Below are 14,786 nucleotides of genomic sequence, written 5' to 3' on the forward strand. Positions count from 1 at the left end.
GACTGACTTGAGTCGAATTTCGGTCAAAGTCAAAGGTCAAGTCAATTAAGCTTAGGCTAATAGTTAAGCTGATTGGACCTAAATTGAAAGTTGACCAAAGTCACTTGAGTTGAAGGTTAAGTCATGTTGGTCTGAGCCGATTTGGCACAAATCGAAGATTGAGTCAATTTGACATAAATTAAAGGTCAATTGATTTAGCACAAAATAAAGGCTGAGCTGAGTCAGTTGGTGTTGAAGGTCAGATTGAGTTGACCTGGATCAAAGTTCAAGCTAAGTAGTCTTAGACCAAATGTTGAGCTAAGTCAGTCTAGGTTGAAGGTCGATCCCATCCAGCCCAGGCCGAATGTTGACTCGAGCCAAGCCCAGCTAAAGGTCTAACTATGTTAGTCCTGGTCGAAGGTCGAGCGAAGTCGATTATGCTCGAAGGTCGAGTTGGTTGAGTCTAGGGTGAAGGTTGAGTTGAGCTAGTCGAGATCGAACATCAAGTCAAGTCCGTCCAGGTCGAAGATCGTGCCTAGTTGACTTGACACAAAGGTCAAGTCGAGTCAACCTGGGCCGAAGGTCGAGCCAAGTTGGCACAGATTGAAGGTTGAGTTGAGCTAAGTCAGCCCATATTGAATTTTAAGCTGAGTCGACCCGAACAATGTCGAGTCGAGTCAATTCGTGATAGAGGTTGTCAAGTCGGCTCTAGTTGTAGGTAGAGCCAAGTTGGTCGGGCCGAATGTCAAGCTGAGTCAGCCTAGGTTGAAGTTTGAGTCGGGTTGACCTGGGCAAAAATGTTGATTCAAGCCGGTTTGGATCGAAGGTCGAGCTGAGTCGACCTAGGTGGAAGTTTGAGTCTGGTCAACCTTGACCAAATACTAATTCGAGTCGGTTTGGACCGAAGGTCAAGTCAAGTCAGTCTAGGCCAAAGGTCGAACTAAGTTGGCCCGGCTGAAGGTTAAGCCGAGTTGGTCCTAATAAAAGATTTTTCTAAGATTTCCTAGGTTGAAGGTTTAATCGAGCCAACATAGGCCGAATATTGAGTCGCATCAGCCCAGTCCGAATGTATAGCCGTGACTGTTTATGCAGAAGTCAAGTTGAGTTGGTCAAGGTCGAAGTTCGAGTTGAATGGCCAAGACTAAAAGTCGATCCAAGTCGGTCAGGATCAAAGATCGAGTCAAGTCAGTCAGGTTCGAAGGTTGAGTCAAGTCGATCTGAATTGAATGTCGAGCTGAGTCGGCTTGAGTCGAATATCGAACCGAGTCAGCTGAGTTGAATATCAAGCCTAATCGATCCAAACCGAATATCGAGTTGAGTGAACTCAGATTAAAATGTATATGAGTTGTCCTGAATCAAAAGTCAAACTATATTAACTCAAACTCAATTATAAGGTTGGGTTTGACTTAAAATAAAAATTAAATTATTTAATCTAAAAAAAATTAAAATGTAAGATATTTTAATTAGTCTTTCTAAACAAACTACTTAATAAATTAAGAGAATTTAAGTAATTCAAATATTATAAATTTTAATTTTTTTTAGAGTAGTTGATTTTTTTTTTGAAAACACAAGGTAAGACATTTTTATATTAATATTTAATTATTAATAAAATAAATATTTAAACAAATAGTTTGTTTTTATTGTTCGAAGTAACTAAATTATTTCTTTTATATTAATATTTAATTATTAATAAAATAAATATTTAAACAAATAGTTTGTTTTTATTGTTCGTAGTAACTAAATTATTTCTTTTAAGGTATATGCATGTAGGATTGGATTTACGATTCTGGGTTGAGTAATTTTTGTGTATTTATTTTTTATAATATAACTCAACTCACCTTTAACCAAAATTGAATTTGATTAAATGGGTTATTTTTGTTTTTGTTAAAATTTGGAATTTCAAAATAGTTTTAAAGACCTTTAGAATACATTTTGTTAAAATAAACTATATTATTTAATAATTGAAGAATTAACGAATTGAATATTTTAAAAATATACATTTAGTTAATACAAAAATGAAGTTGAATTATATTTATATTATTCTATTATTGAATAACTTTGATCGGACTAAATTATGTACTGAATTCAACATACAAGTTTTTCCATATACTCAATTTATATTAGATTATGTGTTGGAACAAATTTGACAAAATCACAAAAAATTTAATCAATCTATTTGGATTGAATTAAGTTATATTAGTTGGTGAGATTATCCAAATGAATAAAAATCTAGAATCTTTTGTGTAATAATAACATGTAAGAAATGAAAGTTATTTTTAGAATTAAAAGTCATTTATTAATGTTTTGACTGCAATTTAGGAGAGATGATATTTGATTATACTTTGAGAAAAAAGTTAATTGAAAATCACATTGAATAAAGATGATGTGAAAACAAAAGATTTGTTTGAGGTGATGATAAGACTTGTCTGGTATAGTTCACGACATTTTATGTTAACTTTAAACGGAAAAGTATAAAAATTGGCATCAACGGTTGTTATTAAAAACCAAACTTAAAAAAAAAATATTGAAAATGAGTTAGTTGGTGCAAAACAAAAGTTCTTATCCTTAGAAATATGTATTGGTAGTGTTAAGCAGAATGGTGTCACTTGATTGACAACACACTTGTTGGAATTGGCAGACTGAGAAGTACGATCTTGAGTACCGTTTGATTTTCATTAGCTTTTTAAAATTTGATTAGAATGATAAAATTCATAATATAATTTCAAATGTGAGTTAAAGTTTATATTGATATAAACCAGAAAGATGAAATTCATTAATTTATTATTTTTTTTAAGTTTTGGACATGAATGTCTTCCTTGTAAGTAGAGTATATCAGTATGAAAAAAATTTATTTTTAAAGAAAAAGTTGTTAGAATTCTAAGTACGAGTCTAAATCTCACATCTAATAAAAATAGTAAAGAGAGTACCATATAAAGATGAAGATCCATTAACTTATTGACTTAAGATTTTGAACAGAGAATAATGCTATTATTATCTTAAGTAAAGTATTATATAAAAACGAATATCAGTTAATTTATTATCTTAAGGTTTTGGATATAAATGTTTTCGTTGGAAGTAGAATATATCAGTGTGGAAAAAACTCATGTTTGAAGAAAAAATTGTTAGAATTTCAAGTATGAATCTAAGTCTCACATCTGGTAAAGATGAGTAACTAGAATATTATATAAACGATGTTAATTCCTTATATGATTGGACTCAAATTTCATTAGTGTTGTATCTCTCCAACGAATTTTTTCCCAATAAATTTAACAATTTATATTTATATAATTATATATTTGAATTGATAGGGGAGAGGGAAAAGTATGATCTTTGATAGTGTGATAAGAGAAATTGAAATGGGTCGATGTTGCAGAAGCATAATAATCTGGGTGAAGTATTGGTATGATCTTGAACAGTGAAGTGCTGATCCACTTTGGCCACTTTAAGGAAAATGGTGGCAAAGACTGTTGAGAAGTATGATCACAAAGTTTTTTGTTTGTCTTATCAGATATCACATATAACGTAATAGAAATATTCTGCGATTTATCCAAAGAAGGATATGTATGTATATGTATTGGGGTGGGGTGGTCACTAAGTAGCATGTAAGTGGCTTGTCAATTCAGTGAAAATATTATCAAATGCTACTCATCCCATTGCCATTCTTTCTCATCTGTCATTTCTTCCATCTCAGTGCTCCAACTATAAATGCCTGCACAACTTGCCTCTTTTGCTTCGTTAACATAAACATCAACAGTTTCAGAGGTTTTCTGTTGGATAGGACCACTAACTTTTTACCACCAAATTTTCTATTCAGGTAAACATTCCACTTTTCTATTTATTATAAGTAAGAATTCGATTTTAAACCTACTTCAATAATTTTACATAATTCTTTTAAGATAAGATTTGTATTATATATTATAATTTGTTTTATTTTTAATTCATTTAAATCTATAACATTGAGAGGTATTATTAGGAAAATTTTGATTAATTTACAAACAATATATTATTAACTTTAATAAAGTGTGTTGAGTTTGACGAAGAAATGCATATTGCTCCATTATATAATATGTGTGTCGAGTATAAAGTTATGATTAACGCTATAAGTTGTTCTGTGTTATTTGAAGTTTAAATGCTATCTAGTGAACTATCTTCTATGCGTTCAAATAGATAAGATGATACATGTAAAATATATTTCAATATCAAAGTTAGTTCAACATTTGACAAGTAGTAGTTAATGCACGTAATCTACTTTCTTACTTTAAACCTTTGTTTATAGGTTTTATGATGCATTTTTTTATTAATGTTGGTCTAAATACAATTTAATTGTAAGTAATTACACACTAATCTTAAGTTGATAAGTTTTTAGGTTAATTTATTTTGATACTCTTCATCCCAATAAGTCTAATTCAAGGCGAGACAGTATGCTTGATGGTCATCCATGCTTGATGGCTTGCTATCCGAACTAATGTTTGACTTATCTGACCTGGTGCATGGCCGACTGACTTGTTTAGTGGTTGACCAGGCTTGATGTCCTGCTTACTGAATTGGTGATTGACTATCTAGGCAAGTGCATTGCTGACCAACCTGTTTGGTAACCAACCAATCTTGGTGACTTGTGCTCTGGGTTGTGGGACGTCCATCCGGGTTGGTGTATGATTAGCCAACTTGTTTAGTGTTCGACCGAGGTCAGAGGTTCATGGCTGACCGACTTGTTTGGTGGCTGGTTGAACTCATTGATTGACCACCTTAACTATAGTTGACCATCCAGACTATGATTGACCAGACAATCATATACAATACAATATATTTCACTTTTGTAGTTTAGAAATAAATTTTTTCCATTATATTTAACCATTAAATAAATTTGATCTAAAACTAAAAATTTAGCTATGGGGTCTTTGGTGAAGATACATATACTAATGAGACCTAAGCCCAATTACATAAATGATTGACGCCACTCTTAACCAAAAACCTTAAGATAATGAGTTTTTGAGTCTTCATTCTTACATGATGTTTCACTTTTTCATTTCTATTTAATATGAAACTTAGATTCACACTTGTATTCTGAGTAATCTCTTCCTCAAGGGTGAGCCCCTTTCACATTGGTTACATTCTCCCAACAGAAGTATTCTTAACCACAAGTAACTTGTATCGTCGTTCTTCTTAATAAGACACATCTACTTGAAATCCTTTGTCAAGAAAACTTCTGATATAGGAACCACACTGTATTTGTTTGAGTCAGTCACTAAGACTAATCATGGATATTGATGAGTCTATTCAGGAAGGAAGTTTACTGTGGAAACACAACACTAACGTTACCTTAACTTAACTACATAAAGAATTGATATAATCATGACCTTAAACAATTATACTCTTAAGTAAAAAAAATTGTACATTAACTAATAAATATAGCTTTTACCTAGTATCGAGAAATCGATCATACAATGCCTATTATTTTTAAATTCAGATGAAATAATAGTTTAAGTTTAAATAAATTCCATTATTTTAAAGTAATATTTCACTAGTTTAAATAAAACTTAGCCTTATTTTTTGAACCAAAGTTTTGCGATTAAACTCTGGACAAAGTTTTACTTAAATGTAAAAACTATTTACTGAAGCAGTATTTAATTTTTAATAAAGTGTATGATATACACTTATTTTTAGAAAGAAAGTGCAAAAGTAAGCATGAAATGGTGTTATAGTGTTATTTCCATTACCATACTTGTACCCTCCAACAGTATCAGGATCAACCATGACCATAACCAAGGTTAATTGAAAAACAAATCGCTTAAAATCCGATATCATAAGCGTAAGTGATGATATTATTCAATGCACAGTTTTATTATATTAATTTTTCTCTTTTTTCCAACTGTGGAAAAAATTAGCTATTGAAAGTTGCAAACTATTGTAAATCTCAAAATATCTTGCCCGAAAGCATTCTTAATAGTACTTGTTTATCACTCTAAAAATAAAACTCATAATCATGAATTATACATTGTGGAGAGCATGAAAAAGAAAAAGAAAATAATAGCGTTATGTTTAACTATTTTAATCGATAAAAGTAGAAATTGTTATTTAAAATTTAAAAATCGAAAATGATTTGAATTTGAATTCTGTCTTTTTATTATGTGTGGTGAATAAATGCTGATTATTATTTTTTGCAGTGTAAATTTTCTTTTTTAATTATTGATTAATTATTAATGTTCATTAATTTCAGATAAATTTTTTTACCTTTCTTAGATGAGATGAAATAATGTAAACACTCAAACGAAAATTTTAACTTTACTCCATTTCATTTTAATCAATTATATAATGTAAATAATGCATCTTGATGATTCAAATAGAAACAAAACCTAAAGTTTGACAGAGACAATGGAGGGTTTGTGAGAGCAAATGTTACAGTATAACAAATCAGTCAACTCTACAGATTCTGTACCCATTAATGCCTACCAAACACACACTACTTACTGCTTAACAGATACAACCCATTCATTCCATATGCATCCCCATTCCCAACCCTAACATATAAAAATCAATTAAAAAAATATAAAAATAAAAAAAGAATTAAAAAATTAAATATAAGAATTAAATTAATTAACATTTAAATTTTATTACACGTGTCTCCATCACTGACTTCTTTTTTTTAAGTCAAGCATTATACGTATGTGCCCCATGAAAGGTATGGTGTGGGCATAAAAAGTCAACGGATCCGATCAAAGGATACTCCAACATTCAACATTTGACCTTAAAAAGCGGAAAGGTTGCATGAGGAGAATTGAGAAAGGGCTCTTATAGAAACTGCATATGATCCCATCTTCATCGTTCTTTTTACCGACAATGAAGTTTCAGTAACCCTTTTTCCATTGTAGGGTATATGCTACCTCAAAATTCTACCATTGCCCTTTCATGGTCACACTGCACTCACCCCCACTTCATATGCCAAACTTTTCTACCAACCTAACATTAACGGTTAAGATGATACTCGATCATAATGTCAATTACACCATGAAACAATATTCTTAATGTTTAGTGTTAAAAAATGAATTTTAAGTCTAACTCAATCCTGCAAAATCGGTTTAAAGTTCACTTCTTAATATGATATTAAAGTTATGGTTAGAGTCTATCCTAACGATATTTGTTTTTTGTTGGATGTATTGTTTCATGTGCTATATGTATATACTTTGGCGTGAAAAAGTGTGTTGAAAGTCTCACATCAACTATAGATAAGACTAATTTAGAATATATAAGTGAATGCAAACCCTATCTTACAAACTGATTTTGTAGGGTTAAGTTAGACTTAAAATCTATTTCTTAACATTTGAAAAATTCAAATAAGAATCTAAATCTTACATTAAATAAAAAAAATAAGTATTATATAAAAATGAAGATTTATAAATTTATTATGTTAATATTTTTTTTAAAAATAATATCAATTAACGTAGGTTACACTCTAGTCTTATTAGTGTTATATTTTTCTTATGATTCTTTTACGAAAAACTTATAGTTATGGTCCACATTGCATTACAACATCAATGAAGTGATCCACCCAATAAAAGAAAACAGGAACTTTTTTCTTCTTAAGATATATAAAGATGTTTCAAAGTATTAGAAAGTCAATTAGAAAACTTTAAAAGTTTCACTATTAGCGTTTTTCAATGTTGACATAATGATACGTATATGTGGAGGCAGAGTCAATGTTGGGATATAAATTTGGTTCAAAAATTTGATGGAGCTTTGATCACATTTTGGGATTAAGAAAGACAGACAAGAACTATGAAGCTAGTTTTTTTCTTAGATTATTTTTTTATTTGACTGATCGAAGAAAGAATTATTTGACTGATCGAAAAAGGAAGAAGAGAAAATTAAGGGGAGCTTTCAATTCTTGATGATTCCATTATGAATATTTCTTGGCTAACCAGTTTTCTATATATATACGTATCTCAGAGATGGTGGAGATAATGATGAAGATGAAGTCAACCAAATAAAATGTGGAAAGATTTTGCACATGCCAAAAACTTTTAAATTAAAAGAAAAAGAATAAGAAATTTTCAGCACCTCTTGTTTTAAAATTCCTATTTTTGATCACTTAATCTATTAAACTATTGAACACTGCACCGTAAACTAAATAAGACTTAATCTCATGTGTCTTTTTTACTTGAAAATTTGCAATTTATTATTATATTAAAAATCTTTGATCACCCACTTCTTAAAATGATTGAATTACCTAAAACACTGATGGGTACAAATAAAGTTTTACACCGGATAAAATATGAATTTATATACATGTAAGATAACTCCATTGATAAGAGGCCTTTTGAAGTGGTACCAAAAATAAATCCGAACATTGTATATTGTATATGAAAAACACTTGATACACAAGTTACTACCTCAACCAATGCTCTACCGAAACAATTTGGAGTCCTACAAGTAGTTGTCTCTTTCCCAATAGTGAAACGACACATACAATAATTAGAGTTGAAGAATTATTATTTAAGATTCTTATTTCTCTGTCTATGTGTGATAATAACCTAAGTGAAAGAGTAAAAAATATATTAAGGGAATTATATATATGCAAGATTCTCGTAAAGTTATGGTGTTTGGACAGTGAGATGAAATGTCTTCGTCATAGTGATGGGAAGGTTGTTCACAATATTATTACCAATGGCAAAACTATCAGATAACTAAGTAATCTTACTAGAATTTGGAGTCTGATATTTGTACAGGTAGAAGAAGGTAATTGAATTGAAGAATTCTGACATATATATATATATATATATATATATATATATATATTCTTGGAGGTTGAAAAAAGAAGAAAGATCATTTGGAAAAAAAAATCGACACTCAAAAGAGTTGAATCTTTAGACATAAAATAGTAAATATGAGTTTTAGAGTGTTTTTTCTTTATAAAATATGTGTATTTATAGTGTTTCAGATCTATATTATTTATATGATTAAAATAAGAATATATATGTTAGAGGTTATTAAAAAATATAATAAAATTATTGAAATTTAGTAATGGATTCTTGTTGAACTATACTGCTAAATACATTTCGACCTGATATATTAAGGAAGTATTATTTCAAAGTATCTTTTACCACTTCTGAAAAAATTAGTTTTTAATAATATTCAAATTTTGACAATTAGTTTTTATAAGTATTAGTTTGAATATTTAAAGCAATCTAATTAAACGTATGATATAGAGAAGCCAAAAGTTATTATTTACGGTGATAAACTTCCAATATCATATTTTAAAAAAAGAAAAATTAAAATTTTTAAAATAATAATTGAATTTTGATACTCATGATATAAACAAGAAATTAAATACATTTTCTAGTGCAAGCAAAATTAATAACCATATTGAACATATGAAATATTCACCGATAATCTAAGTAGTATATGAGTACAATATTTAGTAACGAATGAAAAAAAATACAAAATAGATTAGAAACATAATAACATAAAAAAAAAACGTCAATAAACCACTTTTTTTTTTAATTCCAATAAACACTCACATTAGCATGACATATTCAACAATTTCTGATTTTTAGTATACTTATCAATTAGGATTTGAATCCAAAATAAAATAAATCGTGACAATTTGTTAAATATAAAATGGAAGAAGTGACTCATTATCAATGAAATCTCATAAGCTACACATAACGAACATATTCATATCATAACATATATATGAACAATAAATATAATACATTAATTGAGATTATAAAACTAAACAAAATATAGATTTACAAATAAAATAAAATATACAGTATTTATAAATAAAAGATATGGTTTCACATACTGAGTGTGGAGAAGGATTCTAGCTTTAATAATTTCTGAAAGCATAAATCATGCCTTTGATTGGAAATGCATGCAATACACTATTTAAATTCCTCTGCAGGATATATTATTTTAATTTCTTTATAGGTTCTTTAGCAAGATGTTGAAGGCATAGTACACACACTCATGTTATGAGTGGCAACATAATAAGTAAACTTAGGTAAAATGTATATATTGAGAAACTCCATATGATTAAAAACCACTAAAAAACGCCATAATTAATTGAAAATGTATACATAAGATCAATTGATAGTATAAAAAGCTTACACACTGTGATAATGACTTTCTTTAAAAGTTATTATCATATATATATAATCACGTTTATCTGAGATATATGCAAGAAGAATGTTATTTGAGAGCATTATAATTATATTGACTGAGATATTTATGTATATATAATTTAAGAGATTAAAGATTTGCAAGCATTCCACTACCGTTCAATTGACCTGAAACTGGGATCTATCTGAAAGGATGATGTGATTAGCAACATAAAATTTCTTTTGGTAATCGAGAAAAAGCTTACTTTTCATTTCAACATCATTAATGGAGATGCATATAATCAATCCATCTAATAAGGAACAAGAGAAACCATGATTTTCCAATGAAGTTATGCTTGTGATTCTTCTTCAAAGTCACAAGTTTTAATCATTAACTTTAATTCAATTACGGGACATAACATAGTCGTTCAAAGCTTCTAAAAGTAAATGCGTTAAACTCAGTTTACTTCTTTTTATATAATGCATTTTAGGTAACACAGTTTTTAATTCTTTCCATTCTCCACATTCCTTATTAAATATCATATCAACTCACTAAGTTTGCACAGTAGTATTCACTTATAGAATAATATCCACACCACAAAATTTTAGGTATGAAAACTCTTAGGGTTAATTAACAATAGTCACAGGTCAGATTTATTTAATATTTTCATTTTTTTGTTGGTAAATATTAAAAAGTAAGTTTAAGTCTAATTTTTTTTCACAAAATTAATTAGTTTGTATAGTAAAGATTATTTTTACTCATATTATAAGATACTTTTGGGTTAAATATATTCTTCCTTTCCAAACTATTTTTAAAAATTATATTTCATCTCCAAACAAAATATATACATATTTCTTTTTTAAATTTTATGAAAGTCATGTAAAGTAATATTCCTAAATAACTAGTAAAGGTTATATTATGTTATTGTGTAATGTGACATGTAACTACATGTCATTTGTTAGAAAATATATTTTACATAACATTTATAAAATATATGAACAAGATAGACATATATTTAATTTAGAAATGTAAGATAATTTTTACATACACTAAGAGAGAAAAAAATATTTTTAAGTATGTTATTTTAAGTTTTTTAAGTGGATTATATTGAGAGATATAAATTAATGTTTGTTGTCTTTACAAATAAACGTTAATTAACGTCTATTGCATTTAAAACATATTTTAATTTACGTCTATGGTAAAGAAAACAAATGTTAATTTATGTTTTCTTCTTCAAAATTTTCAAGCCAAAATTTATTTCTTTAATACAATAATACACCACAAAAAATTTCAGAATTTTTTTAAGTAGCATGGATATATGTCAAATAAAACTGTAAATATAAAAAAATTGGTGAAAATAAAAAACATACCGAAAATGATGAAACTTTTGAAATTTGAGACCCCACTCACATTTGTCACTCTATTTCCAACAACTTTTATTATTGGAATGTCTCATTCGAGATCTATAGTAAAAGTTATGACCATATGAGGTTTTTAATTAATCACCAAATCTTGATGACTATGAATCTGACCAATATGTCAGATGTCAACACTTTGCATTTAAATACAACCCAATAGAAGTTATTACAAAACAATTTAAGTCAAAATTATTTTTCAGATATTTTTAGTGAATTTTACAAAATCAGGATTTAAGGTTTAGAATAAATGAAAACACTAACCTTAATGCGAAATGCAGTAAGGGAGAATGAAAGTTTGAGCCCAAATGAACATCACAAAGATAAGATTTATAAAATGAGTGAAAGAACTTGTTTTTACGATTTCGACACTATCATTGCACTTTGGTGAGAGGTTTTACACAAACGAAAAAGAGAAAACTAAGGATTGACACTGTTATTTGAAATTTGAAAAGGTTAATTGACATTAGATCACATTCCGATAGATATTAATTCCTCACCTAATATCAATTTTAGGATAATTCAACGTTATTTGAAGTTTGTTGGGTTTATGATTAACATTAAAAAGAAAATTAACCGTTTATTAGAAGGTGGACATGATGTAAATTTAGACTGAATATTTATAAAAGTATTATTGTACATTTTTTACATGAGATTTTGCTGGAATTGATAACTTAAAAAACCCTTTTTGTGTTAATGATATATTTATTTTTAATATAAAGTGAAGATTATTTCTATGCATAGACTATAAACTTATTTTGAAGTTAAATATATTTGTTGTTCTCGTCGTACTTTAAAAAAATATGTCTCATCTCCAGATTAAATATATACATATTTTATCCTTATATTATAGTTTATTTTCACTTAGCCCATAATATATTGTTTGTCAAAAACAATATTTTACATTACTTTTATAAAATATGAAAACAAAATAAATATATATTTAACTTAAACACAACATAATTTTTTAAAATTAATTTAAAAACGAAAAACATATTGAAAAAGTGTGATTGTATCTTTAATCAATATAGAATAATCAAGATATGAAACAGACAAGAATGAGTTAAGAGTGGTATTTTGTTAGATTTTAAGTTTGGCATGTAAATGATAGTTAAGAGTAGCTTCTTCGATTAATGTTGATGGGGCACAGGAAGCCTAAAAGGTGGCCTATATATATCCCAGTGGCACGCAGCATTATGAAGATGATCATTCACGTAATGATCATACACCAATATATCATCATGCGTACAATTATTAAAGCATAATCAACCACTTTATACTGATTTTACAACACTAATCCAAGATATTGCCCCAAATGTGCCCGAAACTCAAAGAAGATCATCAATCTTATAATCATAATCTTCCAACTCTACTACATTGCTTAGTGGGATTTTGCTGGGATTTTCACCTGCATCAGTCAAACAAGATATGTATATTAAATAACTAATTAAAGGGTCAGAAATGCTTCTCGCACACTATATAATTTTCTATTAAAAAACATTGCACCTTGTATCGTTAAAGTAACTTGATAACTAGATATCAAGCACGACCCTTCTGCATTTCATCATTTTTCTGATTTTTTTTCCCATCAACATTACTTAACTGTCGCATCATTCTCTTTTTCTTTCTTTCAAGACATTAAGGTCGAATATGTTCCACATATAATCCCAGAATTTTGTCTAAAAGTTTTAGAGTTACCAAGAAATAATAAGGTTTGATTGAGATTGTTCGAACTTAAATAACCACCACTTTGAGTCAAAGTGGAAGATGCCTTTGAGTGTGTTTTATAATATTTGCAAAGAGGATATCTTCTATTGTTTTAAGAACAAAATTATCACACCATTAAATTATTGTAATAAATAGACGTCTGTCACTTGAGATATTAGAGTCGAAATGTAAACAAATAAAAAAAAAAACTATTTTTCATTGGCATAGAAGATATGAACTCTTATAAGCAATCTCAAACTTTTTTACACATTTCAAGAAGGAAAAATCACCATAAAGACACAATACAAATCTTTGATTATGAAATATTTATGAATTTTTTAAAGAATAATCGTTTGTAAGACATAACAATAACGAGACACAACCATACATAAAAAATTGATATCTTCCCCAATTCAAAAGTTTCAGATAATGAATTTATAAGGTTTTGCTTTGTTCTTATATAGTGTTGACCTTCATTATTCTTATTTAATTTAAAACTTAAACTCGAATTCCTAACATTTATTATAGATTGAAATACATTTTTGTTCAAAAGAGTGTTAATGGATATAAGAGTTATAATGTTCCACCATTGAACATACAAGGTAATACATATGATTTGTAAAGTATTATAGTTGCCATTAGTGATGGTGGTGCGTAGTATTTTTAGACTTTTAATCTCATAGTTCCTAACGAGTTTATAATGATTAATCAAAGTATAATTTGTATGTTTATAATATAACTTTTAAGAAATTCAATAAACTCAACTAATTGATTTTTATACGTGTAGTTGTATCATCTAAATGATTTTTCTTATAACCGTGGTTGATTTAGACTTAAAGCAGCACTAATGAATCATAAGTGATGTTTGAAAATCAAAGATCTCATACAAGACAAATGATATATGTTCATATATACTGTATAGTATGACCATCTGGTCAGTCTAAGAACTAAACGGTTGACCAGTCTATGACTCCATAGGAACCGGTCGGGTGGCCGAGCAGTCAGATTAAACTGAAGTTAATGTTAAGGATTACTATGTTAAGCTTAAGTTAGACCAATACTAATTGGACCGTAATTAGGCCAGTGCTAACCAGAAGTCCACCTTGCATCTATAAATACATGTTTGTAGTATTGTGGTATGTTGATTACATTCATTGCACATTTATTGCTAATACTGCTGGATCCTTACTAACTTTAGCATTGAAATGTCTTTTCTCGATAAAAGAAGAATTTTAGTCCGTGCTTAGAGTTTGAAGACTACTATTGTGAGAAAAACACTTGACTTGATCTTAGAAACATATATGAATCACTCAAGCATAATTTGATGTGAGTATTTAAAAGAGTGAATTGAAGCAACGAGATGAAATAGTAAATGAAAGTAATGGAGTTGTATTGTAAGATGAAAAAGTTTGTAGTAATTGAGAAGGTGTTTTTGGGCTAAGTGGGCTTGGGTTGGATGAAGAGTTGATGTGAGAATTGGCAACTGGTGATGGTGATGAAACTGAATTCAACTAAATGAATCATTGACACGTACGAAGAGAGAAATTGAATCTTAAAAGTGAAACCTAAACAAAAAGGTTTTTGCAT

The sequence above is a fragment of the Vigna angularis genome, chromosome 2 (genome assembly GCF_016808095.1).
Source record: "Vigna angularis cultivar LongXiaoDou No.4 chromosome 2, ASM1680809v1, whole genome shotgun sequence".
NCBI lineage: Eukaryota > Viridiplantae > Streptophyta > Magnoliopsida > Fabales > Fabaceae > Vigna > Vigna angularis.